Here is a 26,544-nt window from a genome sequence, read left to right as displayed (position 1 = left end):
AAACCAACCACAATTAGACTAAACTAGATAACAGACAGGCCTTTTTTTCTGATTGTTGCTCTGCCAACTACCCAATTATTTATTTTTTAAAAATGAAAGGCTTCTGATCTTGGCAAGTTTTCACCAAGCTTACTGTTTCTCTGTTTATGTGTTTGATGTGCCTCCAAATTGCCTTTATGGTGAAAAGTGTGTGTGTGTGTGTGTGTGTGTGTGTGTGTGTGTGTGTTTTAATTGCACAATTCTTCATGAACACGAACCTAAAATGATTTTACTGAATACTTATTTCCTCTCTCAAAGGATCAGCTGAAGCACATGGATGACAAAAGAGAAATACAACTATAGTGCAAGATTGTATTTATCCACTGTTTCAAAAAGTCTCAGGAAATCAATGCTTCACATCACCACAAGAACTATTATACTCCGAGATTCTAATTACTCTTAGCAATTTAAACAATAAAAACTCCTAAAAAGGATGAAAGTCCATTCATTTTCAATTGTATCTAGGCTTTTCTACTTGAATGATTTTCCAAATGGAAAATCATCCTTACCTCCTTACCTCCCCAAAACAAAAAATTCTGATTCACAGGTTTTTTAAGCTCTAATGGTTTTTGAGTGTCTTGTTAAAAAATGCACTGGATGGATTAGTCACAGGCATTCTGCTCTCTACGCTGCGGCTAAAAGCCCCTCCAAATGTATCCTTTCTAAGCCTGCTCTTAGGTGAGACCTTTGTGCTGGAGCAGCCCCTGGGAGTGCAGAGTTCGAATCCCCACTCAGCCATGAAGCTCCCTGGGTGACCTTGGACCAAGTCGCCATCTCTTAGCTCATCCTACCTCACAGGGTTGTTGTCAGGATGAAATGGGGAGGAGGAGAACCACGCACTCCACCTTGAGTTCCTTGGAAGATAAACATGGTATGGAAATGTACCATGTGTGCCCAGATGCACACAGAGACACCCCAAAACACTGGAAGTCAAATGCAGGTCCAATGGAAGCCCTAATGGGGTTGGGACAGGGGGATGAAAGGAAGTGCTTAAAACAGCTAATAAACAACACAGAACAGACACAAATAGAAAGATTAGAGGATTTAAAAGGGTGTGAGGGATTTGCTTTTCTAAAGGAATCGTTTTTTTAGAAAATGGTTGGTCTCTTCTACATGATTAATGGATTTGGACTTAGAGGAATGTGGCATCTAGACTGGTCTTCACAGAATTACTCTTTTATAAAAGACGGTATTAGTAAAAGGCAAAATATTCATTCTCAGCAATGATGAAACTCACAGGTGGAGAAAGCTTTCATTTCTGCCCATGTTTGTTATTGCAAAGGGGATCTTTGCATGAGTCTGGGCTCCACTGTCGCTCGGGGGCTGCTCTCTCCCTTGGTCCCTTTGTTCTTCGAGGCAGAGACACTTTACGGTTCACACAGCTGGTTCTTTCTTGTCTTTCTTTTTTGTTACATTTGCGCTTTTTAACAAAATCAATAAAATATTTTAAATGGTAAAACACAATGCTATAAGATCTTTCAGATTTGTTTTCTAGGTCACAATCCCTGCTGCTGATGTCCTACATCACAGGCTGATTTTTTTACCTACATATTCAGCAGAAAATTATTATTTGAAAAACTGATAAAACCATGGAACATCTATTAGCAGCTGGTCCTAAGGCAACTGCATTATGCCATTGAAAAGAAACAAGTAGAAACTGATTTTGAAGTACTAACTGCAGCCAGGATCTGCATTGTGACTGGGAAATATTGCTATTATGTGCAAGTTTACTTACTATACTGAGGGGATTTGTTTGCTGAATTTTTGATTGATAAATTTCAAAAGGCATACAATCATTCGTATTTTTTTCTTTATTGTGATCTGTTGTATTTCCTAAGAAGCTTAAGGATTCGGGTTTAAATTGTGTTATATATACATATACATATACATATACATATACATATACATATGCTTATTTTGGGGACCAGTTCACCTATGAGACTGTGTTACCCAACATGTGCCTGCTTGACAAATGGTCATTTAGTCTACTGTAACTTTAAAGTTCCAAAGCTAGTCATACAGAGACATACAAAACTCCTGAGCTCATAATTATCTTGTTCAGAATATTGCATTTTTACCCCATCTTTCCTCTTATGAGCTCAAGGTGGGATTTTAAACTAGGTCTCTGCAGAGTCAATCTACCATTCCATCTGTTACACTCCCCTGGAATTAGGAACGGATGGATCAGCTTACTTCATTGTCACACAGGTAAAAAGCATTTAAAAATGTTCCCAGGAAACAGCTGCACAACATAATGTGTAGACAGTTCCTGGGGCATTGCTCAGAAAAAAGATGGCTGATGATAAAGTTACCAGCTGCTCTAAGCAACTTTAAAATGTTTTCAAAAAAAGAAAGAAAAGCCAGCCTTCCAACCACCTTGTAAGTACAAGCAGACCACTGTTCACGCATCTTCAATGTGTGTGTGTCTGTGAATCCCACAACCGTGCCTAGTGCTGAACCTGGAAGCACAAACAACCCACAAGTTGTTTTCTCTTGCACAACGGCTCAGAGTGATGGAATGCATCACTAGACTAGCCTCTGAGTCAGCCTTATACTAGGAGCTGAGCACCTAGGCAGATCAAAAGCTGACCCAATAATGAGCACAAACTTGACATTTATGTAAGTGTAACACTATAATATTTATGATATTTTTGAATGATCTTTGATGCCATTTTGTACACACAATGTAATAAGAGCATGGCATGTATCATTTAGCAATATATCTCAACTGTCCTGAAGAAGACATCTCGTCGACGGGAGTCCTTCATTTTCACAATCTTAGCTAGAGGATTTACTCCATAGTTGAACTATTGAACTCTTAATCTCAGTTATATTGAACAACAATTTACAAGACTGCATACAGTGGTGCCTTGGTTTACGAACTTAATCTGTTCCGGAAGTCCGTTCTTAAACCAAGGCATGCTTTCCCATAGCAGCGGGGGACTCAATTTACAAATGAAACACACTCAACAGGAAGCGAAACATGTTCTGCTTCCAAGGCAAAGTTCACAAACCAAAACATCTACTTCCGGGTTTGCAGCATTCTTAATCCAAGTTGTTCATAAACTAAGCTGTTCTTAAACTAAGGTACCACTGTATATATTTTTTTCAAGTTCTTTCTGACTGTACATATATACCTTGTGTGGACATTATTTTTAGTCATAATACCAATTGCATTGGGACATTCAGTGCATATTATACAGAATTGTGTTTGTTTTGATTGTACTATTGTCAGGCGAATGCCAGTATCAGTTTGTAGATTGTGTAGACAAATCTGCATGCCTACATTCTAACCTGCAATTGGGGTCCATGGAACTGAAATGAGTATATTTGCTCCAAATTATGAAGCAAACCAAAATCCTCTGACATCCCCAGCTAGTGCAAGGGCTTTATAGCACCTGGTGTGTTCACTTAGAACAGTGTTTTTCAGCCTGTGTGCTGTGGCACCCTGGGGTGCCTTGAAGGATGGTCAGGGGCGACACAAGCAACACTGGCCTCTGCCCCTCTTTCCTTCCCTCCCTCCTGTGATGCCCTCTTGCGTCTCTGTCTCCCAAAGGCTTGCACTGCTGTTTACTGCAGCAGTCCTGGCTCTAAGCTCTGCAGGTGAATGGTGCCTCTGGGAGGCATCTCTCTTTGAGGCAAGGGGGGCGGGCGGCTCAGAGACCAGGGGCAGCAGCAGTGGCTGCCCAGAGGACTCCCAAGGAGAGGGGAGAAGAGAGGAGGCTGAAGGAATACTCCACAAGGGAGGGTGTTTGAAAAAGGGTGAGAGGATGCCAGCTCTGCAGGCAAGGGGGGACATAACTGGGCTCCTGAGCCCCACAAGGGTGCCACAGAAAGAACGTAGTTTGTCAAGGGAGCCGTGGACCCAAAAAGGTTGAAAACCTCTGACTTAGAGTGTCAGCTGATTGTCTACAGATAGCAGGGCCGGCCCACCATGAGGATGCATGGCGATCCTTGGGTGGCAGGATCCATGGGGCAGAAGATCTGGTCTCCAAGAAATGCATCGCTCACTGATGGGATGTCAGTAGTTGTGGTGTGCTCCTTGGAGGCTGCACCTGCCTCCTTCTCTGCAGCCCCCCCCCCCCAGTCACCTCTATAGCAGCCTCTTGGTGAATGGGAAGCACTGCCAAGAAGGAAATGGTGGGGGCTGCCCAGTGGGGTTTCCTGGGCTCTGCACCTGCCTAGCGTGATTAAGAGCCCCCCCCCTCGAGTAATGACCTTTGATTCCCACCTCAACCATCAGGGAAGGCTGATTGGATTTCCCACCTTGTTCCCAATGTAGGTATTTCTTCCCCCTTGTTCTTGATAAAGATCTTCACTCACCCCTTTTTCTCTGGTGGGAAGCTGCCATTTTGTGGTTTGCCTCAGGTGCCAAAATGTCTTGGCCTGGCCCTGGCAGGATAGGAGCTGTGGTTTAGAGGATTCCCTTTTCTGCCTGGCCTCCTGAGGATCCAGAGACCCCTGGAGACCCTAAATCAAGACGCACATTCCCTCTGTGTCTTACACACCATCACAGCAGTACAAAAACAGGACAGGACTATTGGCAAACACACAAACTTTTTCTGAACACTTGCAAAGAAACCTTGCAAACACCAAGCCAGTTCTAGATTAAATTGTGGGGAGTTGTTGACTTGTCCTTCTCAAGTATAGGGGAGGTTGTATATGTGTGTTGGAAAACATCTCTGACTTGGTGCAAAGCATATATTTGGTCTGTGATTAACAATGTGACAGCTTCAGAATTGTGACAGGAACTTAATTATAAGGTAATAGAGAATATGTGACAAGAAAATTGTAGCATTTAAAAATAGAAATGCTCTTAAAACATGTAAATTCTTATAGACTCAAGGGAACTTTCATAGCTTCCCTAAGAGATATATAATTTATTTGATGCCACACCAGTTCTCTTACGAGAATATGACTGAGTGCTGTCCAACAAAGTTTCCTAAACACCTTTGACTCTCAGTTGTCAGAAGGAACTCAGTTAGTAGAAATGTTCTCCAGACTCGATATCTGTATTATGCAAATGTCATATGTGTACATCCATGTGGGTGCATAATACACTTTTAAAATAAAGTAAAAAAAGTAGTCATCAATGTACAGCAAACAGTGCGTGCAAAAAAAAAAATAGGGAGAAGAAATGGAAGAGAAAATATTGATGTGTATAAACAAGAACAAATTGCTAAAGAAACTGAGTAGCTTCTCCATCCTGGCAGTCCGTCCTCCATTCAATTAACAGATACAGAACAACCAAGCACATAACATTCTAATAAACAAAACCATCTAGCATTTCAAAAATGTTATTTCTTTACATTTCACAGGAGCCCCATTAACTCAAAAGGTTGCATATTTTATTAAGCTTTGGTATTCCAGTACGTAACAAAACTACTCTACTTCTCTGTGAATAAACTGTTCTGCCTTCTGCTTTCTCATATATACCTCCTCCTCCTTCTTGCGAAATCACTCATAGCCAAGGAAGATTGTCTTCCATGTACATGATCCTAACAGTGAGTCTGTAAGTGACTGTGGAGGCCTATTTTGGATTCACACGTCCTTCCGCAGTGGGGACACAGGTTTCTGGATGGAAGTTGACCATGGTGAGGATTTGCCAAACTGTCTTTCTCTTAGCTCATTTCTCCCTTTCTTCCTGAGTTCAAGCACCTTCAAAGTCCATGACACCTTTGGTAAAGGCTGTTCTCCAATTGGAGTGCTTGCAGGTCAGTGTTTCTAAGTTATCGCTGATTATACTACGTTTTTAAAGATTTGCCTTGGGAGAGTCTTTAAACCTCTTTTCTTGTCCACCGGTATTTCACTTTCTATTCTTAAGTTGGGGATAGAATAGTTGCTTTGGAAGACGATCATCAGGCATCCGAACAGCATGACCAGTCCAATGAAGTTGAGGTTGAAGAATCATTGCTTCAACACTAGTGATCTTTGCTTCTTCTAGTACACTGACATTACTGTATTTTTCCATGTATAAGATGCCCCCTACTTTTCGGGATCCCAAATTTAGGAAATGGGCATATGCACTATCCATGTATAAGACGCCCCCAGATTTTTAACCTTATTTTAAAGTAAAAAAGCCTAGTCTTATACACAGAAAAGTACGGTAGTTCACCTGTCTTCCCAAGTGATGTGTAAAATTTTTTGGAGACGCTGTTAAAGGAATCTTTTAAGGAGTTGGAGATGATGTTTATGTTTAACAAGCATACAGTAAGGCTGGTAAACAAGCATTTTGGTTTTACCTTCATTTATACCATACTTGAAAGCGTCACATTCCATTCCTCAATAGTCAGAGTTCTTGAAATCAACATCCTAGCAGCTGTCAAAAGATGCACAACCATTTCTATACCAACTGCGAACACTAAATCTTTTACAAAGCCGAAAAGTAACTCATCCATGTATTTACATTTATTTGGGAAGCCAATTGGCGTTAATGATTCACAACTCCTATTTTATAGTTCACTTTATAGTTTACCATGCTAACATGTTCATGTAAATTAGTACCCACACATGCCTACAGATGAAAAAATGACACTCATATTTTGCTCAATCAAAGTAGGCTTCTGCATACAATTATTATGACAGTGGCTTGCAACATGCTTCACTTTCCAGAGTGTACACACACAGCTCTTTTGTCCCATTGCAGCCTGGGGTTCTTGAAACCCTGCAACATTTCTCCAATGAAAAGACGGATGTCCCATTCCATAATAATAACTTTACTATTTATACCTCACTGATCAGATGGTTGCCCCAGCCACTCTGGGCAGCTTCCAACATATGTAAAAACATAATAAAACATGAAACATTAAAAAGTGGCTTCTCTAAATCAGGGACGTCCCTGGAAAATAGCGGCACTTGGAGGGTCTGTTTTATATACCTGCTCACATGAGGCAAAAGTAAGATTATTGTGCGCACAATGAGTGAAAAGATTCCTCTTTCAAACCACCTTTGGCAATCTGAGAGGGAATGTTTTGTCATCTGTCTTGACTTGAGTCCATGTTGTGCATCTTCAATTGACACTCATGGAGATGGTGAATTTCTACTAAATGGTCTTGAGGTACTAAATACAAACATTGCCAAGAAGAATAAGTAGGCAATGAGCAGAGGGATTTAGTGTTTCATGTAGATAAGGATACCTGCAATGCAACAGCATTTCTGTATGTTTGGGGTGCTCTTTTGTTACTGAAGGAAGAAAAACTCACAAAGAGAAACAGTCTCACAAGGGAGAGTGAGCATTGCAAGACTTATCTATTTTCTTCTGGTTTTTGTCTATTATATCTGTTGTGGCCTCACACTTTCATATTTGAGCAGTAAAATGTTTTAGAACTGCAGTTTGAAGGACAGTACATTCTCTGAAAAAGCTAGAAAATGTCTTCTCCAATCATATTTGCCAATCTTTATGAGCACATTTCGAGCCAACATTAAAAAAACTCTGAATCCACTGATTTAAGAGGGAGACCATTAAGCACCTGCCCTGGCCATGGGATGAGCAGAGCATCCTGGGAGTTGCCTTGAGGTATTCTGACACAGCCATCCAAGCCCAGCATCCCATTTCCAACCAAAACCCCAGCCAGATGGTTCTGGAAACACACAAGCGTGGCTTGAGGATGAAGGCCATTTCCTGTTGCTTGTTCCCAGTACCAGATGCTCAGCGAGAGGCTGCTTCTGTCTATATAGCTCCCCCCCATCACATCCTTGTGTATAAGGGAAAAAGAAAAAGAAGAAGCCGTAGTTTTAAGAAATGGTCCTCAGGAGAAGCTGAGAACAACCTTAATCCACTAAATCAGCACATCCAACCAGATCTGTAATTAACAATATTGACTCTAATAACCCTTGGCAGGAAGGCAGTTCACTGAATGCCCCCAGGGTTGATCATTCACACAGAAGGCAAGGCTGACAGTTTGTGCAGATGGGCAAAGCAAGAGAGGTTTGTGGGGGAAGAAAGTTTACGGACTAAAAAGGGACAACTTCAAATCTATTGGCTCTCAAGCATGCAGTTGTTTAAAAGGGGTGGTGGCAGAATGCAGGACTTTTGAAATTAATAACTATTTTAGAGCTAAAGGAAATGTCAGCTTGAAAAGAGAATCCTTAAATCTAAAAAAAGGAATGAGAGCATCTACAACCACTTCTGGAGTGTTCAAGCGCAATTAACCCAAATGACTCTGTTGTGTAGCAAGAGCAATAATCCTTCTGGCAGCTGATAAGGGGGGAATGCATATGGATGAGCTTGTGGGTGGAGAGCCTTGTGCGAGACAAAGTCCCCATTCCTCCCCTAAGGGAAAAACTCTGCAAATTTGATGGCTGGTGACACAAGATCCTGGAAATGAATTTTAAAAAGGGAGAGTTCTGTATTTTTAGTAGTCAGGGTCTTTATCAAGCTTCTTTGCATAATTGTTTGGCAAATAAAGAGCTGATTTCATACGGCAGAGGCTCCATTCATTCCCAAGAATGCACTCAAGAAAAGACATACAAAATATTTGCACTTATTTTTGGAAAACAATAAAAACATCCAAACTCAAAAGAAAAGAATGGCTTTGAACACTGTTAGGAACTTTGGGCATAATCCAGAACATATCAGGTGTGACAAAAACTGTAACCCAAGGCACACTTACCTGGGTGAAAACAGTGGGACTTACATCTGTTTAACTGTGCATTGGATTGTACTGTGTCCCATTCAAATCAATGGGATGAGTTACTTGCAAATATTATTATTATTATTATTATTATTATTATTATTATTATTATTATTAGTTGTTGTTGTTGTTGTTGTTGTTGTTGTTGTTGTTGTTGTTGTTTAGTCATTTAGTCGTGTCCGACTCTTCGTGACCCCATGGACCAGAGCACGCCAGGCACTTCTGTCTTCCACTGTCTCCCGCAGTTTGGTCAGACTCATGTTTGTAGCTTCGAGAACACTGTCCAACCATCTCGTCCTCTGTCGTCCCCTTCTCCTTGTGCCCTCCATCTTTCCCAACATCAGGGTCTTTTCCAAGGAGTCTTCTCTTCTCATGAGGTGGCCAAAGTACTGGAGCCTCAGCTTCACGATCTGTCCTTCCAGTGAGCACTCAGGGCTAATTTCCTTAAGAATGGATGCGTTTGATCTTCTTGCAGTCTCAAGAGTCTCCTCCAGCACCATAATTCAAAAGCATCAATTCTTCGGCGATCAGCCTTCTTTATGGTTCAGCTCTCACTTCCATACATCACTACTGGGAAAACCATGGCTTTAACTATAAGGACCTTTGTTGGCAAGGTGATGTCTCTGCTTTTAAAGATGCTGTCTAGGTTTGCCATCGCCTTTCTCCCAAGGAGCAGGCGTCTTTTAATTTCGTGACTGCTGTCACCATCTGCAGTGATCATGGAGCCCAAGAAAGTAAAATTATTATTATTATTATTATTATTATTATTATTATTATTATTATTATTCCCCTCTGGGCATCTCCCAACAAAATATTAAAAACACAATAAAACATCAACCATTAAAAACCATGAAGTACTGTTCTGTTGATTTCAGTGGGCCAGTAGCAACAAACTTTGGCTGCCTTGTGCCTGTCATAGCTGTTGTATTCAAGATGGAGTTTCTGGTGGCTGATAGTTTTACCATTGTCTATGGCTAACTAGCCAGACTCCTTTCCACTTCAGCATGACATCTATACCACAAAGACACTTATGTTTCCCACAGGGCTCCTGGTAAGAACATGGAAGCCACAAGTGAGCCCACTCCTGAGTTTCTGCGTAATCCACTGTTTTGGGTGCACCTCTTCTTATGGCAGATCTTTTTGTTGCATCTCTGTGTCAATCCTGTGCAGCAGAACTAATGGGTTGATTGGACTGCAAGAAGTCATAGCAGAGCAGGGGCCCATGCAGAGGTGTGTTGCACAGTTCTTCCATGGGTGAGTTAATTTAGCCTCACAAGAGCCTTGAATTAAAACAATATGTTGACTTCACCTCAGCAACTCTTGAAAGTCACATTAGTTACCTGAGCACACAGTTTGGAAATGATTGCTTTCATACAAATAAGCTCCTCATTTGTTGCGTGCAAAAAGCTGAACTGGATATTAAGTTAGCTGTGAACTGAACAGGTCTGCAGAAAGTGATGTGTCCCAGCATCAAATCTGAGTTGATGTTCTCATCCATTATGAATATGGATGCAGAATGGCATCCTGGATGACACATTGCAAACCAAAGCAAGACAAATGATGCTTTTCAGAACAAATTCTCTGCCCCTGTTCCCCCTGCCCCAAGATATGGAAAATGTGATTATGATGAGGTGGATCCTTGGAGAATAATAAGACTTGCTTCCATTTAGACTTTAAGTCATTTTGTTAATTGCCCTTCCTTCTACAGTTTCTTTGCAAAATGAAACTTAATAAAGAGAAAGCATTATAATTAAGCATTCTTAAAAAATGAGCCCAGGTTTTGAATTAGCATTTTTGTGTTGCTGAGAGCACAGATATTTAGAGGTGGCATTCACATTAATCCACACTTGTGAAATAGAAGAAGCATCTGACAAAGACAAGCAATTGCCAATTAGCACAACCTCTCCCCTGCCTTCCTCTTCTCCATCACAACACTATACTTCATATGGCAGGTTTCCAAATAGGTTGAAATTACTCTTTGGGGACAAAAGGAACCAAATTTCAGGATGTTTCAAGATGTGTAGCACACCTGCCTGTGCCCTCCCCGCTCTGCTTAGATTCCACAAAACAAGACAAAGGTCATCTTCACACAATGTATAAGACACACCCACCCTTGGAAACACTGTGGGAGTGGGAGGTAAATGGCTCCTCTTGTATCTGGGACAATGGTAGGTTTTGCCCCTCCTCACTGGTGTACCAGAGCACCACTTGCTTATTTTGTCTCATGGAACCAAGTAGGAATAATTGAAACTGAGCAAAAACCCAGCAAGTTCAATTTAGCTGTCCCTGTATGAAAGCCTGAGCCCTTCAATGTTGATGGTGAGGCTGTGCCTGAGCTCCACCCACTTGGGCAAAACTGAGGAAGGTAGAGCCCTTGCCAGCTAGGATTGCCATATGTCCGGAAAATCTCAGATATGTCCTCTTTTTTGGGGGGGTCTACATGCCCATCTGGGGGGGGGGTTACAATTGTAAGCCAATGTCCAGGTCGGGGTGTGTGTTAAAAACTGTACGCATGGGCGGCTTGGGTTCAGGCTCTGGCGGCTCAGGCTCTGTTTCGGGGTCAGCAGAAGTTGGCGGCCGGGGTGGGGGTGGGGTGGGGTGCCGAGCGGATGATTGCACAACAAAAGCTGAACAACTCTGTCCAGATTTTTACGTCTGGAAATATGGCAACCCTATATGCCAGCAGAGGGGTCTGACTAGACCACATGGACTGTGCTGGAACAGCAACACCACAACAGAGGAGGAAGATCACTCACTGCAGGAGATGAACCCTCTGGAGGAACATGAAGTTGGACTGTCAGGAGCCATGCAGTGTCACTGGAGCTGCAAAATGGATTTCATGCTCTCACCTTAGACATTGATTCTGGGCCAGAGGAGCCAGGACAGCAGTTGCCACTCCTGAGAGGAGGAAGAGAGGCGTCTTGGTGGGAGGTGATTCCCTACGGAGGGGGAAAGAGGCAGGAGAGCAGAGCTTTCCAAACTGTGTGTCAGCTGCAGTGTGTAGGTGTGTCACACAAACACTCCCTGCGCTCCTCCTGGGGCCGGAAAGGGGTTAGTTCAACTTCCAGTTTGCTAGTAAAACTGAATTAGTGTTGCAAAATGATGCATGTCTAAAAAGTGTGCCACCAACATGAAAAGTTTGGAAAGCTTTGCAGTCATGTGTGGAGGAAACAGGATGTCCCAGAAGATGTGCAAAGATTCATGATGTTACAGAGAAGCTGCCAAGTCTTATGAAGCGCACTGACTACTACCCCTTCCTTCTGATTCATGTGGGTACAAATAATACTGCCACACACAGCATTTAACGCATAGCAAAGGACCATGAGACAGGAAGCTGAAGAACCTTGAGCACAGACAATCTTTTCATCACTCTTTCCTGTGGAAGGTAAAGGCAAAGAGAGGAAAATACTTGAGGTAAACCACTGGCTGCACAGGTGGTTTCGTCAGGAAGGGTTTGGCTTCTTGGACCAGGGTCTCCACTTCCTTGAAGAAGGACTTCTGGCAAGAGATGGGCTGCACCTCACAGTGGTTGGCAAGAATGTGTTTGCTAAAGCAGGGGTCAGCAAACTTTTTCAGCAGGGAGCCGGTCCACAGTCTCTCAGACCTTGTGGTGGGCCAGACTATATTTTGGGGGGGGAAATGAACGAATTCCTATGCCCCACAAATAACCCAGAGATGCATTTTAAATAGAAGGACACATTCTACTCATGTAAAAACACGCTGATTCCTGGACCGTCCGCGGGCTGGATTTAGAAGGCGATTGGGCCGGATCTGGCCCCCAGGCCTTAGTTTGCCTACCCATGGCTAAGAGTCTCATGAACCTGATCAGGACCACTTTAAACTAGATCCTGAGTGGGCGGAACACTTGGTCCTGGGAACAATATATTCATTGATGCATAGCGAGTTGAGGTATGGACTCAAAGGAAAGTGTGGCTGGGCCCCTAGTTTTGCAGCCTGAACAAGGGGTGGCTGAATATTGCCTTGGCAGGCCACCATACACGGCTGAATACACATGTTCTGCTGGTGGGTAACAGGTGGCATCCTGATTTCTACCAAACAAATGTGGCAAGTAGAAGAAAAAATCCCCCTTCCCTCTGCTCCACAAACATCAGACTCATTTTCTTCAAAATATTTACCTGCCTAAAACAACTAAAGGCCCAAGTGCCACTGAGAACCATTCAAGAGAGAGAATTAATTTCTCTTTCAGAAAACTTGTTAAGATGTAGATTCAAATTAGTTCTCAGACATCATGTCTGAAGAATCTAGGGAAATTAAGTTGTTGTTTGAATCCATCACAGATCTAGGTACTTGGAAGAAAACTGTTAATACCCGCTAATAATACGCACATGTCTTTACATCTGGGCCCCACACTCTGAAATATATCCCACCTCCACCTGGTAGCATGTTAAAAGATAACACTGAAGTGCAGTTCAGTTTGACATTGCTAATATTTAATGGAAAGTCAATCAGAACATTCCTCAGAGGTTTTTTTAGAAGCTGGCAGCATATATTCCATAACTGTTTGGCTACTTTAAGCTGGTCAGTTCACAAGCTGGCCTGTTGGATTAGACCAGAGACCCCCATTGCCCAGCATCCAAGCAGATGCCTATGGAAACCCACAAGCAAGACACTGGTCCCTCTCCTGTTCCCAAGTGATTGGTCTCTGTTGACAACCCTGTTCTCTCACTCAGGGGGGAAGTAGCACATAGCCATCAGGACTATGAGCCTGTGGCAGTCTTCACCTCCACGCAATGTATCAAATCCCCTTTTAAAGCCACCCAGATTGGTAGTAGTCGCTTCACCTTGTGGCAGAAAATTCTTCTGTTTAATTATGAACCAAATGAAAAAATTGTGCTGCCCTGATTTAGATGAAAGCAAGTATGGAACACTTTCCTTCAGATGCAGAAGACAAGCTGCAGAGGACGGCCACCCCTTTCAGGCTGGGGTGGTGGTGGGCTGGCTGCTGCTAGATGTAGAGGAACCTTGTTCTGAACCACAAAAGCAGTTTTAGGCTTGTAGGTTAGCACCAGGGCCAGTCCGAGATGTTTTGCCGGATCTGTTGCCCCCCGCAGATCTGGCTCCCACCCTGCCCCCTCCCTTCCGCCTGCGGCTGTGCCTCTGTTGCTGCCATGATGCAGCAGCAAGGGCAATGAGGCTGTGTGGCCAGTGTGGGTGAAGCCCCAGTGGGGCTGGCATCCGCACGTGATGTGGGCAGGGATGGGGCAGGTGGGGGTCAGATCTACTGCCTGAAGCAAATGGCTCCATTCTGCCCGATACTTGGGTCACCCCTGGTTAGCACATTCTTGAGCATTTCCTGGCAGAGAGGCCTTTAATTCACTTTCATGAATCACAGAATCACAGAACTGTAGAGTTGGAAGGGACCCTAAGGATCATCTAGTCCAACCCCCTGCAATGCAGGAATATGCAGCTGGTCCATACAGGGATCGAACCTGCAACCTTGGTGTTATCAGCACCATGGTCTAACCAACTGAGCTATCCAGGCTCACATTTGCTGGAGCACAACTGAATCACTCCCACAAAATAGTAACAACCTGGAAGTGACCCTGGATGTTCAGCCTGCTGCCTGCCAATCTGCTGCTGGTGGTGGTCCAAGCAGCCTCTTCACACAAAGGCAGGCTGCTCCTTCCTTCCTTCCATGTGGCAGGAACTGCGCAAGGCTGCCTGCCACATGGGGAGAGCCCTTTCACACTCATGCCTCTGGCCCTGTAGGGAGAGGGGGACAGGCGACTCCGCAGCTTTTGCACTCACAACCACAACCCTCACCAGGGGCCCAGGCAGATCTTCCTTCCTGCTCATAGGCATCTTGCTATGAGAGGAGACGCATGGAGGGTTTTTGCACAGGGATTAAAACATAGTTTGACTTTATTTTAGCTGAGCATGGCAAAAATCTCTGCTAAAGTGATACACTGCCTTAGCAAAATGGATCAGGGCTGTGTTTTATGCTACACAGGAAATTGAGTCCCCCAGCAATACAAACTGGAATAATTGTAGCAACTTGGGAGTAAAAATAGTATCCCATTTCCTCCATGGCAGCCAGGCTCAGTAATTGCCTTTGATCTGCAGGACACAACTTTGGTTGTGCATAAGGACCTTGGGGACATCTACCTATTCCTCCAATTCTTTGCATCAAATATTATTGCAAAGTAAGTCCAGTTTAATTTCACTGATAAAATTGTGACCAGTCGTCTCTATTAATACCTGGACAATGATTTATTACAGAAAAAGGGGGGGAGCCCACTTACTATTGCTCAAGTGTTAATTGTCGCCAATGACCCCAGGTGTAGCTACCTTAATTTGAAAAAAGAAATATGTGCTTATTCTTATTCTGTAATGTCCACCTTGTGCAATTTTCAAATTTGTCACCCTTTCACAAAACAATGACAATCTGTTCTTATTTTCATTCCACAGACAGTACCAAAACTCTTAGAAAATACATCCTAGGATGGACAGGATAGGCTTGGGGCCATTTCAGATAACACACAACATCAGTAACACAATTAATGTAATGTTAATTGGTCATTGAACTGCCTTGTTAGTTGGCCACTGTAACTTTTTTGCTTTCAGGTAATTATCACCTTCTGCTCTTTTTGCATTCAATTTTCCTCTGAACCCCCTCCTTCACACCCACACCTTCCCCATGTGCATAGGTAAAGGTAAAGGTACCCCTGCCCGTACGGGCCAGTCGTGTCCGACTCTAGGGTTGTGCGCCCATCTCACTTAAGAGGCCGGGGGCCAGCGCTGTCTGGAGACACTTCCGGGTCACGTGGCCAGCGTGACGAAGCTGCTCTGGCGACCCAGCACCAGCGCAGCACACGGAAATGCCATTTACCTTCCCACTATAAAGCGGTACCTATTTATCTACTTGCACTTAGGGGTGCTTTTGAACTGCTAGGTGGGCAGGAGCTGCGACCGAAAGACGGGAGCTCACCCTGCCGCGGGGATTCGAACTGCCGACCATACGATCGGCAAGTCCTAGGCACTGAGGTTTTACCCACAGCGCCACCCGTGTCTGCTTGCTAATCCAGGATTACGCTTCATGCATTCGATAAAGCGGACTGAGGATGTCTCCAGAAAGCAACAGCCTGGTTCTGTAAAACCTACACATGAGAAGGGAGAGGATGCCATAATTCTGAAGAAGAGAAACTTATTCCCTTGGGGAGGCTCCCTTCAGCATTTAGAACTCCATTTATGCAGGGTTCATTTATTATTTATTTATTATTATTTTATTTTCATTTATTTTTTAAATTTGTATGCCGCCTTATACCTATAGATCTCAGGGCAGTTCATAACATAAAATAATAAAAAACCACAAAATACGTAATAAAAACAAAAAACAAAGACACCAATAACCCCCACTTCCACAACACATTTTAAAAGGGCACTGGATGTCAATGAGCCAAAGGCCTGGCTGAAGAGGAATAATTTCACCTGGCACCTAAAGGTGCATAATGAAGGCGCCAGCCGAACCTCCCTGGGGAGGGAATCCCACAAATAGGGAGCTACTTCAGAAAAGGCCTGCTCTCGTGTTGCGGCCCTCCAGACCTCTTGTGGACAAGGCACACAGAGAAGGGCCTCAGATGAGGATCCTGGGGTCTGGGTGGGTTCATATGGAGAGAGGCGGTCCTTTAGGTATTCCTGAGCCGTTCTAAAAAAGTGTTCTAAATTGTCCAGGGCAATCTGGGAGTAGTGGAGGCGCTCTTCAGCCCATCTCCATCCACAAATTGGTGGGGGTGGAGATTTGTGGGGGCATAAACTAGCACAACAACCTTCATTTTTCCAACTCAGATCTGCACACCAGCAGAACCTTTCCAACACCCCCAATAATTTGCTTTAACGCTAAATATTACAATCAAATGCAGGTCCTGTCTTGGTGGCTAAGATATTTCAAATGCATTAGTGTCGACTGAAAGTCTCCAAGGAGTGTTATTTTAAAGCCATCCAGAACTGCGCTTCATTTTAGCTAACACAATAACTAGAACTTAGTAAATGTAATTACTGTGTTAAAAGAAAACAGAAATGAAAGTTAGATTATATTTTACTGTTGCCTTACAGTTGCCTGCCACAAGGTTGGAATGCAAAACCGTGTAGCCATTAAGGAAAAGGAGAGAGGGAGAGAAAGACTCATGACACCTGACATCCCTCCTGGCCAACTGGCATTGCGAACACTCGGACACATGCCATGAAACCATGACATTTGATTTTGTTCAGTGGTGCCACAACTTGGCTCTGCCAAGCCAGGGACACAGAATCAATTGCTGCCAGGGGCTCTTGCTTGAGCTCCCACCCTCTGCTAATTCTCCCTATGGAGTATCTAGGAAACTACTGCTTAGTTTCTCTGTATCCCCCCCTCTCCTGTTTGGCCTCATTTGGCCACATCCTCCTAGTGAAACAAACTGCTGCTTCTAGGATCTCAGGGGCCCAGGGGCCACTATTCTTCCATCAATCTGCAGCCTGCCAGCTGTTACAATTTCTGCATGATTATATTCACTGTTGGGTTGGTCATGGTGGTCCCCCATTTCCGATCTTTGAGTCCATATCCCACCTCCAGCTACTGAAATTCCTGTTTCTACCCAGAGCCCTCCTGGATGAGAGGAAGATTGAGGTTGTGCACCCCTGGAACCCATGCAACCTTCCTCACTTGCGTCCCCAGGATATGTTGTTAGCCTGCAACTTCCATCATCCCACACCAGCAGGGCCAGAGTCAGGGATGATGGGAGTTGTAATCCAGCAACATCCGGGGACCCAAGGGGAGGAAGGCTGTTCCAGGGTGTTAAGCACCTGCTGCATCTCAGACAGAAATGACCATTGGCCTGGCACAGAGATGCAGCGATGGCAGTCTGCTTTGCCAGCTGTTTACTGCGGTTATGCAGCTGTTTAAAGGCACAGAGCCTCTTCTCATGTGAAATAAGCAGTTTACAGTTTGATCCAATACATGCTGTGTATGATGCCTAGAGAGTTTTTTTTAATTAGGCAACTCATAAATTGCATAAAATAAATAAAACAGGTTTCAGCCATGGTTTAAGTGTAATTTACTAAGTGTGCATAAAAAATGCAGCTTTAGATTCCTAAAATGAGCCTACTTTTGAAATGGAGTTAATACCACTCTTTCCTAAAAGTCCTTTTAAAAGCATCCACAAACACTGAAAGTAAACATATGACTTCTGAAGATATTCAGTTCTAATTTACATTTAGTAGTAACTGTGTGTTGTGGACCAGCTGGTGTCAATTTCCTTAGCACAATTAGTTGCTGATCCCTTTCATCAGTTTTGGATAGCGATTGTGGACATCAAGCAGACATGAGCAATTTTCCAGAAACGACATTTTGCTACTTGGCAAACTTGACGTTGCTGGAGGGTCTGTCATGCTGTCCTCTTCTTGATGGGCTGTCCATGTTGCTATACCTTTTGGAACCTTGACTGAAACATCTTTGATTATAAATAATTATTCATTTCTAGCCATCTGTGAATAAAGTTTTTTGCAACTGTATGTTTTGGAAAGTGAGATTTAACTTAATCCAATTCACTCTGTGAGGCGATGTCTTGAGTGATGTCCCCTCATCAAAATGGGATTCAAGCACCAAGAGCCTTTTTTTCGTCATCAAACCCAATTGGTTTCTTTACTGAAAACTGACAGTCAGTTTGAAGCTGCAATATCCAAGGACTCCAGGTTAACGCAGCTTAAAGGCCATGTAATTCACAGGTGTGGTGTCACTTGCCACCTGAAATGCATCAAAATTGTGTCACACACCTGTGGATTATAAGTGCATGCTAATTAGCACAATGCTTATTTGATAGACAGCTGTCACCCACTGCTACATTTCTTGCTCTGCTGTTGAGGACTTGCAATGTGCCGATACAATTTTCAGTGTAGCAGGCAAAAATACCGGTATACGGATTATGAACGATAAAATCTGTAAATTGCCATCCACCGACCAACGCACATGGACTTATGTCAAAAGCTTATACAGTGGTACCTCAGGTTACATACGCTTCAGGTTACAGACTCCGCTAACCCAGAAATAGTGCTTCAGGTTAAGAACTTTGCTTCAGGATGAGAACAGAAATTGTGCTCTGGTGGCGCGGCGGCAGCAGGAGGCCCCATTAGCTAAAGTGGTGCTTCAGGTTAAGAACAGTTTCAGGTTAAGAACAGACCTCCGGAACGAATTAAGTACTTAACCTGAGGTACCACTGTTCATTAACCTTACCTTTACGGACGAACATGGTCATGGGGCCTATTTTCTTATGGTACAACCCCATGCTGTTAGTGAACACATGCGCAAGAGCAGGGCTCATCACATGAGTCATTCCCACCTGCCAACGTCCCCGTAGGATAGTCCTGTCCCTACCCCCCCGACACAGAAAATGCTACCACTTCTTCCCTCAATGAAACCCCTGGAATTCCTCTGCTCACCCTTTCAGCATTTCCATTTTATCTCTGTACGCTGAGAGCCTGATCCTGGCTAGCGCTGGAGAAGCTGCCTGCAAATACAGAAATGTGAGCTGAGCACCTGCTCACCCCCATTTAACTGGCACCTGATGTTACACCAGAGTGCTGACAGGTGTGGTCTTCCTTGTAAGCAAAGAACCCCTGTGCTCAGAGGTCTGCACTGGCTGCTGATCTGCTGCCAGGCCAACTTCAAGGTGTTACTATGAATATAGGTAAAGGTAAAGGGACCCCTGACCATTAGGTCCAGTTGTGGCCAACTCTGGGGTTGCGGCGCTCATCTCGCTTTATTGGCCAAGGGAGCCGGCATACAGCTTCCGGGTCATGTGGCCAGCAGGACTAAGCCGCTTCTGGCGAAACCAGAGCAGCGCACAGAAATGCGATACCTATTTATCTACTTGCACTTGCTTTTGAACTGCTAGCATGGCAGGAGCAGGGACCGAGCAACAGGAGCTCACCCTGTTGCGGGGATTTGAACCGCCAACCTTCTGATTGGCGAGTCCTAGGCTCTGGTTTAACCCACAGCGCCACCTGCGTCCTTACGCCACATACGTCCACTCAAGTGCTTTGATCCACAGAGCTAGCACAGTTCACGGGGGTCACATAAGACTCGTTCTGCATTTGTAAGAACTCGGTTTTTTAGCGTGGCAGCACCTGGAACTCCCTGCCTCTTGACATCACCATACTCTTTTCAGCATCTGCTAAATACAGTTTTGCTTAGATGAGCCTATACCCAGATATTTAGAAGGTTGCTGCAAGTTCTAATCTGTTTTCAGTTAATTGTTATTTTAATTTTTCAAAAGTCTTAAATTATTGTTATAAATTCTTATTTAATTTTTTATGGCTTTATCCTTTTTGTAAACTGTTTTGAGGTTTGTTTGTTTACAATTAAGCAGGGTATAAATCTTTTGAAATAAATAAAGTCACAGTTCTGTTCTCAGTTTCTATAAAACAGGGCACCATTGAAAACAACAAGCAAGCAAGCATAGAAAAGGTGACAGCCAAGAATCCTGGACTGGAATCAAGCCTCTGTTTGCTGTTCCGGCATTCCCACAGAGCACTCCTGCCCTTGGCTTTGCTAGCAATCTCCTGATGCTGCGAGGACAGACTTATTTTGGAGACATCTCTACAGTTCATCCCCCTGTGAACTAGCTTCTCCCTCAATGAAATGAATATTTGAAACACAAATGTTTTCTATTTGCCAACTTTCTCACATCCTTGCTTAGAAAAATGGTAGTTTATAAACAAGCTTGTGACAAGTGAACTAACAGAACTTGAGAAGCACACTAATGGAAAACATTCCGAAAGCAAGATTTTGCTCAGGAGCTATAAGCTGCTAACAGTTCCTGCGCCTCCCCTCACTACTTTGCAATGTCCCAAACTGATTGTATTTGGGGAGAATCTTACATGAAATGGATTTAGGGGAGCACAACCAGTTTGTCCGCAGCGGGCGCCAAGCCAAGAGGGGGCCACAGGGGCTGCAACAATGACTTAGAATGGGAGGCGAAGGGGTGCATCAGATTTTGACATTGCGCAAGGTGCCACTGACATTTGAAAGCCCAAAGTCTGCCACTGCTACATGGGCAGAGGCATGAGCTTTCCTCACATTAAAATCACATTTCAGACATTATATAAGGAAGCAGGGAAACAAGTAAAAGACATACACACCTCCTGTTATTCTTAAACTGCCATGATAACTATGGATGTGGACCTCAAGGAGTAGGATACAGGGTTGGGCTTCTTTTGAGTAAAGATGCAAAACATTAGATTGCAAATTTAAACCAATCTGCAAATTCCACTGATTAAATTTTACTGTTAAGTTATGATCCTGGAGAAGAGTGACTAGTGGGGTGCCACAGGGTTCTGTCTTGGGCCCGGTCTTATTCAACATCTTTATCAACGACTTGGATGATGGACTCAAGGGCATCCTGATCAAATTTGCAGATGGCACCAAACTGGGAGGGGTGGCTAACACCCCAGAGGACAGGATCACAGGAGAACTGGGCCAAAACAAACATGAGGAATTTTAACAGGGAGAAATGTAAAGTATTGCACTTGGGCAAAAAAAATGAGAGGCACAAATACCAGATGGGTGACACCTGGCTTGAGAGCACTACATGTGAAAAGGATCTAGGAGTCTTGGGTGACCACAAACTTTCTATGATTCTATGATGGCCACCATGTCAGATAACTATATACATATAATATGTTGATATGGTATAGGTTAACACGTTCAAAACTAAAACACCATATAAATTAGGGCACTGGCCATTTCAGATAATATAGAATCATAGAATCATAGAGTTGGAAGAGACCACAAGGGCCATCGAGTCCAACCCCCTGCCAAGCTGGAAACACCATCAGAGCACTCCTGACATATGGTTGTCAAGCCTCTGCTTAAAGACCTCCAAAGAAGGAGACTCCACCACACTCCTTGGCAGCAAATTCCACTGTCGAACAGCTCTTACTGTCAGGAAGTTCTTCCTAATGTTTACATGGAATCTTCTTTCCTGTAGTTCGGATCCATTGCTCCATGTCCGCTTCTCTGGAGCAGCAGAAAACAACCTTTCTCCCTCCTCTATGTGACATCCTTTTATATATTTGAACATGGCTATCATATCACCCCTTAACCTCCTCTTCTCCAGGCTAAACATGCCCAGCTCCCTTAGCCGTTCCTCATAAGGCATCGTTTCCAGGCCTTTGACCATTTTGGTTGCCCTCCTCTGGACACGTTCCAGTTTGTCAGTGTCCTTCTTGAACTGTGGTGCCCAGAACTGGACACAGTACTCCAGGTGAGGTCTGACCAGAGCAGAATACAGTGGCACTATTACTTCCCTTGATCTAGATGCTATACTCCTATTGATGCAGCCCAGAATTGCATTGGCTTTTTTAGCTGCCGCGTCACACTGTTGGCTCATGTCAAGTTTGTGGTCAACCAAGGCTCTCAAGCCAGGTGTCACCCATCTTGTATTTGTGCCTCTCATTTTTTTTTTGCCCAAGTGCAATACTTTACATTTCTCCCTGTTGAAATTCATCTTATTTGTTTTGGCCCAGTTCTCTAATCTGTCAAGGTCGTTTTGAAGTGTGATCCTGTCCTCTGGGGTGTTAGCCACCCCTCCCAGTTTGGTGTCATCTGCAAATTTGATCAGGATGCCCTTGAGTCCATCATCCAAGTCGTTGATAAAGATGTTGAATAAGACCGGGCCCAAGACAGAACCCTGTGGCACCCCACTAGTCACTCTTCTATATATACAATCACACGCTCAAACAGGCATTTGATTTCATTAATAGCTGTGGAATTGATGATTAACTAATTCTGCAGTTTTCAAATCACATACTTATGCTACTGAAATAATTGGTTCTAAACTTCTGGATTACTACAGTCCAGTTCCTCTGAATTTAAAACAGTAGCATATACCTCCCAACCAAAATAAGGCTGAGTGTTGTTAAAGATCCTGGAGTCTCATCCAACCATTTCCTGCTTCATCAAACACAGAAGTTTGGGTACATGTGACTCATCCAAATTAGAGATGGTAAAGGCATATTAAGATAATTTACTTGACTGCAGGACAGCATGAGCTTGCTAAATACATTACATTCTACACTGATTTGTCCAGTCTAATTTTAAATGTATTAAGTGATTCCTTGAAAGGATATTCTAGTCTTATAAATCTAATTTATTTCAGATTCATTAGATTTACAGGAGAACAGCTAGCTGTCTGAAGCTCAAACCAAATAAGACTGATGGTAAGTTAGATGACGTGCCTGGAAGATGCAGTGAGAATGAGCGCTTCCCCTTTACTCAAGTCTGCGAACCTTCCGTTAGAGATTGTCGTCTGGAATATCGCTGGGCCTTCACTGCTCCGATCTGCATTTCTAGCATTTTTATTTTTTAAAGAAAGCATCCTACATTTTCATATCAAGAATTTGGTTATCGTTGGTTAATTTCTCTTTTTAAATGGGCTATATGAGTGAGTGCGTACGTAGTCATGCTAGCGTCCCTTTGCCTACCAAACAAAAACTAACAGAACTTTTAAGAACAGTTACAACCCCCGGCCTGGAACTTCTCATGGGCTCTAGACCTAGAATTTCACTAATCAAAGAACAGCCTATTTTATATGCATCCTTTTCGATAAATATATTATTTTGAGGAACTTATCTATTGTATCTTCTTGGAGGAGGTTTTGCAAACATATCTAGCAATAAGCAAACATTTTAGATCCTGTTTCATCACTGGAATATCGTATCTGCAGTACAAAGGAGACATGAACCCTGTTTAGGTGGCCACACAGCCAGTTTCACACGGTAATGGTGGATGATGAGTCAAAGACACAGCACCAGTGCTTTTTTCTAAAAAATGTTTAGGGGTACTCTCATTTTGACTAAGAAAACCACCATTTTATAGTTGAAATTGGGCAAAATAAATACAGTAAATGGACAAAAGTACAAAGATTCATAAAATGTTTAGGGGTATGTGTACCCCTGCATCCCCCCAGAGAAAAGCACTGCACAGCATTATGGCTAGAGGGTTGGGCCAGAACCCAGGAGACAAGAGCTTGAATCCTCATTCAGCCATGAAGCTCACAGGGTGATGCTAGGCCAGTAAATGGCGTTTCCGTGCACTCTGGCACTCATCATGGTCCTCCGTGCGCCTGTAGCGGTTTAGTCCTGCTGGCCACATGACCTGGAAAGCTGTATGTGGACAAACACAGACTCCCTTGGCCCGAAAAGCGAGATGAGTGCCGCAACCCTATAGTTGCCTTTGACTGGACTTAATCTTCCAGGGGTCCTTTACCTTTTACCTTTTACAAGGCCAGTTGGGGTGGGAGCGGCCAAGGAAGGATTGTGAAGGACATCTCCCATGAATTTTCATAGGTCACCACTCATTTCTCTCTTTTTCCCTCTCTTGCATAATTCATTCCGCTTTTTTTGTTTTTTTTTACTATTTTGCAAAATTTCTTCAGTTTTTGCTAGACATGGGGGAGGGTAAGGAGCTCTGCAAGACACGGAAGCTCCAACCCCAGAAACTGGGTACCTCTGCCTTTTCCATTCCTTGGCTTTTGAAATTTCAGAAAACATTGTCAACAAACTTTGAAGCATATTTACACAGCCTTAAGGCCTAGGAACAGCCCCCCCTCTCTCTTATACACCCAGGGATTCTCTGAAGGTGATTTTTTATCTCAGCTACCATATTCTGTGCTTTCAATGTGCTCCTAAAGATTCCTGCGGAAGCCTCCCATTATCCCCAGGGTGATACATGTGCTCCACACAGGCAACAATCTAATAGTCTTATCCAAAGCATTTTGGCTATATGATGATTTTACTGACGTTAAGCAGATAGCTGCAGCTTTTCATAGGGGCAGAAATAATTCAACCTTAAACATCCACATGCATTTACTCATTCTACATTGTGCTGTTGTTTTTTTCATGTTCCGAGTAAGCTACTTTTTTGTAGTTTTTGGCTAAACAGTTAACATTTGGATTTGTAAGCACTTACAAAGTAAATATGCACTATTTATGGACGGTTTAAAAATAATCCTGATAATGGTACTGAGCTTGCAGAGCAGCAGCTGAAGAAGGAGCAAAAAGGGTTTTCTTGTGTGTGTGTTTCTTTGTGGCTGATTAGCTGCTCTCCCTGTGCAAAGGTCAGAGGGGGCAGGGTTTCTGTTGAGGCAGGTGATTAGCTGTGGGAGGAGCTTATCAGAGCTTGCAGTTTGATCCATCTTTTAGATTTAGGGGAGCTAGTCTCAAACGTTTGTGGGGGGAGACCTAGGTATTTTTGGGAGGGAGTTATTTGTCCTGTCTTCACGCTTTTTATGATGGAGGACTGCTGTAGTCACCCCCAAAGACACGTTCTCAAGATGGAGGGTGAGGGAACAGCTGCAGTTGCCTGCGGTTCCTGCGCAGTGTTTGCCATCTTGCCAAAGGTTGCAGGCAGGTTTACCTGCAGCAATTGCATGCTGATTGCCCTCTTAGAAGACAAAGTCCAGCAACTGGAGGAACGTGTAGCTACGCTCCAAAGAATTAGAGAGCTGGAGCTCTTCTTGGAAGCAACAGAGCACACCGTCTCCACCAAGGAGGAGACAGGGGACTCCCCTGAGAAGGAGGCTAGTACACCAACACAGGAGCCAGATATATGGAGAAACGTGACTCAAAGAAGTAGGGGGCCCAGGGTTCGCTCTGATTGTTTAGAAATACACAATCGCTTTGAGGTCCTCTCCCCTAGCATGGAAGACGAAGAGCAGACTCCATTTGAGGATCTCTCCCTCATTACAGTCGATCAGGTATATGAAGACGAGCAGCAAAGTCAGTCCTCAGGGAATGTGCAGGTGACCTTGGAACGGACAGCTCATGGAAGAACCCCGGCCAGAACTAAGAGGAGGTGTGTAGTGGTGATAGGGGATTCCCTACTGAGGGGAACAGAAGCAGTGATCTGTGGGCCTGACAAGATGTCTCGGGAAGTGTGCTGTTTCCCCGGGGCTAAGATCCAAGATGTAACTGAATGACTGCAAGGAATCATAAAACCCACTGACAAATACCCCTTCCTCTTGGTTCATGTGGGAACCAATGACACTGCAAGCAATAGCCTCCAGAAGATCAAAAGAGACTACGAGGCTCTGGGCAGGAAATTGAAGCAATTAAATGCACAAATTGTCATCTCATCTGTCCTCCCAGTTGAACGACGTGGCCCAGGGAGAGAGGGAAAAATAGTGGAAGTGAACAGCTGGCTTCGCAAATGTTGTAAACAGGAACGGTTTGGATTCTTAGATCATGGACTGCAGTTTCTTGAAGATGGACTTCTGGCAAGCGATGGGCTGCACCTCACAACGGTTGGGAGGAATGTTTTTGCAAAAAATCTCAGAAACCTCATCAGGAGGGCTTTAAACTGACTAATGTGGGGGAGGGAGACAGTGCTCCTGAAGGTAGGAGTCTATCAATTGATGAAGATGATCATCCAAATGTCATAGACCGAATGGAGCAAACAGCACGCAGACCTAGTGGTGGGAGGAAAAAATCCTTAAATAAGAGACACGGGGGAATGATTAATGGACTTCAATGTCTGTATACTAATGCGCAAAGCATGGGAAATAAACAAGATGAGCTTGAGCTCTTGGTACAGCAAACTAAATATGACATAATAGGCATCACTGAAACCTGGTGGGATAAGTCCCACGATTAGAATGTAATAATGGAGGGATACAATCTATTTCAGAGAAACAGACCAGACAAGAAAGGAGGAGGAGTGGCGTTATATGTCAGGGATGTGTATACCTGTGAAGAGATCCAAGATTTAGAACCTCAAAGCCAAAGTGAGAGCATTTGGGTCAAAATTAAGGGAGAGAAGAATAACAGTGACCTCATTGTGGGAGTTTACTATAGATCCCCAAGCCAAACGGAGGACATAGAT

At 43.7% G+C, this 26,544-nt stretch overlaps 1 protein-coding gene across 1 annotated transcript in view; it reads right to left on the bottom strand.

Annotated features, from left to right (window-relative positions):
• The window catches only part of CNTNAP2 (contactin associated protein 2), a 971,924-nt gene that overhangs the window by 162,362 nt on the left and 783,018 nt on the right, over positions 1–26,544 (bottom strand). The window lies entirely within an intron of this gene.

This window comes from Podarcis raffonei, chromosome 12 (assembly GCF_027172205.1).
Source record: "Podarcis raffonei isolate rPodRaf1 chromosome 12, rPodRaf1.pri, whole genome shotgun sequence".
In the NCBI taxonomy this organism is placed as follows: Eukaryota; Metazoa; Chordata; class Lepidosauria; order Squamata; family Lacertidae; genus Podarcis; species Podarcis raffonei.
Note: the sequence above shows the minus strand (reverse complement) of the source record. Positions and strands in the feature narration are given on the sequence as shown.